At 32.6% G+C, this 4,231-nt stretch overlaps 1 long non-coding RNA gene across 1 annotated transcript; it reads right to left on the minus strand.

Moving 5' to 3' along the window:
• Positions 1–2,783: 2,783 nt before the first annotated feature.
• LOC102578985 (uncharacterized) lies at positions 2,784–4,121 on the minus strand. Its single transcript, XR_369054.2, has 2 exons — positions 3,914–4,121; positions 2,784–3,350 (listed from the first exon to the last, which is right to left on the minus strand). It is a non-coding gene; the product is annotated as an uncharacterized lncRNA (long non-coding RNA).
• Positions 4,122–4,231: the final 110 nt, after the last annotated feature.

Consider the following 4,231-nt stretch of genomic DNA (forward strand, 5'->3'; position numbering starts at 1 on the left):
ATATATATATATATATATATATATATATATATAGTCATTGCTTTTCTTTCTTCCCTTTAATTTTTCACCTTATTTTGTTAGAGCTTAATTTTTCATGTTTCAGATCTGACCTAGCTATCATCTTTGGAAGAAAATTATTCTAGATAATAATTATGACCATATCTAACTATTATGTTGTTTACCTCATTTTGCTCCAATATTACTTTTTTGGTTCCTTTACACTAGATCTTCTAGGTACAAAAGAAAAAGAATATCATTGCCTTTTTAGAACTGTTAGGGATAGTAGCATTAGTGTTGCATTTGGATCGAAGACGTCATCATATGTGATAATATTGATAGATAGAGAATGAATATTTGGAAGACAATAGATTTTATCACTATGTATGGATTAGAATGAAATAAAAATATATACTCTTTTATACACTAATAATTTTTATATTTTATTTTTTATTCTAATTGATGTAGATGAAGGATACATGTCTCTCGAAGGTGTTTGGAAATGTTCCAAAAATTTATTTGATTTTATTTCATGTAAATTGGTTCCTTTGTAAGTGATTTTTATATTTATTCTTAAAATTTTCTTTTTATGTTTTCAAATTGGATATGGGATCTACGTGTGAAGTGCGTAATGAGAAATTATTGAGGATAAGTTATATCGACATATTCATACCATTACATGTTATATTATCTTAATTAGCTTCACATTTCTTGCTTGATGGCAAATGCAACATTCCACTGTTATGATTTTTAAAAAAAACATTCCACTATTATGAATTTTATTTAATGAATATGATGTAAATGATAAAGTTAATATTGTTAATTTCAATATTTTCTATATAATAATTCAATAATATGGGATAAACGTGCAACGCACGTTCCTAAGGACTAGTATATATATATATATATATAATTAAAAAAGTCTCATGCTTATACAACAACAAACTTGTGAACATTAAATTGTACAAACAATATTAAAAATTGATTTTTGATTGCAGAAGAATGGAACCTAAAAGGATGATAATGATATCTATCGTTCAAATGGCAGATTCACGTGGTGTACAATCGATAGATTGTTTTAGAAGTAAAACGTTAGAAAAATGAAATGACAAATTCGTGGACTCCTTCTTTTAGTCCTAGGCATGGATTTCCTTCCCAAGTTTACCATGTCAATATTTTACTCGTAATGCACTGTTTTCGATGGCTTCAGCAGTTGGACAGCCTCTTGATGTGGATCGAGCGACCAATGATAAAACACGACCTAGTAATGCAAAGGTAAAAGTCGAGGTGGATCTGTTAAGGACGCTTCCAAAAAGAATTAGTGTTCAAATAAAAAATTTAGTCACCGACGAGATTACAAATGTATGGCAAAAAATCAGGTACGATTATTTACCATATTATTGTAACAGATGTAAACATCAGGGGCATAGAAAACCATATTGAAGGAGAAAATTTTCGAGGTGATCTTCGTGTTCATCTCAATGCTAAAAAAGCTGATTCAAATAGGTTGGAAGTTGGTGAAAAGGATGATGAAGGAATAATTAAAGATTTACAGATAGGGGCTGAAAAGAGTGGTGTTCAAGATCAAAATTTGGTGCACCAAAATTCTGGCCAGCGTTTGGGCAAAGCATTGTTAGACGACTACTCTTCCGGGAATCGAATGTTATCCTTAATTCCTCAAACTGATGAGTTTTCACGGAAAAAGAATACTTCTCCCAATCAACAAAGCTGTAATTCAGCTAATCGTATCGAAGTTGAAGAGCAACTCGTTGTGGATACAAATAAATCCAACAATGCACAATTTGCACAAAAAATTAATGAGATAAAAGAGAATTTAGTCCAACTAGGGGTTATGAAAGTGATTTGGGCGATGATTCTTTTGATGAGGATGAGGAAGAAAATATGTTGGACATATGCTTTGATAAAGTGGCTAGGGATGGGGATATCTCACCTCGGCATCAAAGAAGTGGAAGCAACAAAAACAAAAAGAAGACACATGGAAGGCAACACAGTTGGGATGGTAAAGTGGCAGAAGAGTTTGTTCCAAGGCACCTACCGATGCCACTGGCAAAGCAGAACCATATGACAGTGTCAATAGCTTCAACAAGATCCAATACATCCAAGAAGAAGTGATGAACTATCAAGTTTTGTTGGACAAATTTGAAGAAGCAGACAAGTTGAAAATACTTCAGGTTACTCTAGATGGGCTATTTATCATTTTTAATTCACGCATTTGTAAAAGTAAGTTTGAGGTTAATAACTCAACTTTCTTCTTGGATTTTATATTTGTGCATTATTCAAGTATTTTCATTTGTAATATCATCATAGAGTATATTACAAATTCTATAATGATCATAGAATACCTAATTCTCTCTAGCTTTTATTTTTTTCATGTTTGTTAGTTAGTAGAGGTTCGTTGCCTCATTAAGATTGACAAGGTAAGGCCTACCCCCATGCTTGTACTTATTTCTATTGAGGATTTTTATTTTAATAAAAAAAAGAAAAAAAATAATAATAAAATATATTTCCCAAGCAATAAAATTATTCTTCATTTATCAAATATAGCGGGCATTTTGTTTCATAATATATACAAAATCATATTTCAAATTGCACTCTAGGCTTTAAATTTTGCTCACGATTTCATAATAGTGTCCTTCCATGAAAATGTTTGCAATTAAGGGTGTGTTTGGTATGAAGAAAATGTTATCCTTCATACCAAACACACCCTAAGAGTTGTTACCACTGTTAAAAGAAGCCAAGGCCAGTATTTGTTGATCATTATGAGGTAATGAAAACTTCTCTTTTAATACAAACTTAATTATGTTACCTATTTTACACCATTAGTAGTAACTGAGGCAAGTTAATTCTAAAACTAAAATGTTTTTATGTAATCACTCTTGTACCAAATAGATTAGATGTAGAGATGCTAACTCCAATATTTCACCACGACCAGGGAGCTCCATTGACAGAGTACACGCTTCGTCTAATAGGTTCAGACTTCAGACATAGAGCACTACATAAGAAAACTTCTGTATACCGGAGAAATCCAATACAATGTATAAGAAACTTTCACCTTCTCTGTCTGTCTTGAAAACTTTTCCCAAATGGATCATGCACAACACAAATGTTATCGACCAGTAATTGAAATATTAACCTTTGGGTTTCTTCTACAAAACACGAGTTGAGGTTAAATAAGGAAATAATTGTTGTTGGTTTTCTTCCATTGCTTGTTTTTATGGCACACATTGACATTGGGAAATGGGAAAAAGTAACACCTTCTAGGAAGATCCATGCTTCGTCTGGAGACATTCTTCATCCTCCCAAGGCTGGAATGCATCTTGCTGAGTTAGATGCTGGAGATATTGAAACAAAATATACTTTTAGTATAAGCCACTAGCTTCAGCAGAACAAGCAATAATGAGAAAGATAACGGTAAATGAAAATTTTTCATGCTTCAATTTGAGATGAAAGGCATTGATTATCCCTCGGTTTGTTCTCATTCCATTTGTCAATCTTTGTAACTACTGAAATTCCATTGGCTCATACATCAGAATTTTGACAATAAGATACATGGATGTAGAATTTAGATCTGTTATCCTCGCTGATCCTTGAAAATTTGGAGTCAGAAAAGTACATTTGAGCAAGTCAAAGTAGTGTTTCATGTTTTTTTGAGGTCAAAATGCAGTACTTTCATAATTTAGAGGCAAATGACTGATAGGACAATAGCAACCATTGGTTCGAGGAATCTGAAGATAAGCAAGTGGATTGGTGGGAAAAGGGTATTTCATACTGTGGTTTTCATTCTGGAATGAGTGAGAGGAGATTCACATGCATGGTCACTGCAAGGAGCATGTTAAACACAGAAAAGAACGGAACGTTCATTGAAGTCAATATATGGTAGGGAAATAGCCTTCACCTCTAACCAAAAGAAAAATCCACGCATGATGTTCAACTTTTTATCTTTGTCAGGACCGGCCCTTTTGATTTCCTGATTGACACCTGCATTTTTGACAATGAAAATGTATTAATAATTTGTTGTTGATATGGTGATCACATCACTGATTGGATACAAAGTGGTACAGAAAATAGCAATCAAATGGTAACTTTTTCTCTTCTGTAACATAAACTACTGGAAGCTAATTGGGAACCCTATTCTTGTTGTTTAAGGAACACATAACTTGAAAAAACACTCCAATTAAATTATGCATCTCTTATGTGCAATCCCGCTACATCC

The sequence above is a fragment of the Solanum tuberosum genome, unplaced genomic scaffold, assembly GCF_000226075.1.
Source record: "Solanum tuberosum cultivar DM 1-3 516 R44 unplaced genomic scaffold, SolTub_3.0 contig00165, whole genome shotgun sequence".
NCBI classification, from domain to species: Eukaryota; Viridiplantae; Streptophyta; class Magnoliopsida; order Solanales; family Solanaceae; genus Solanum; species Solanum tuberosum.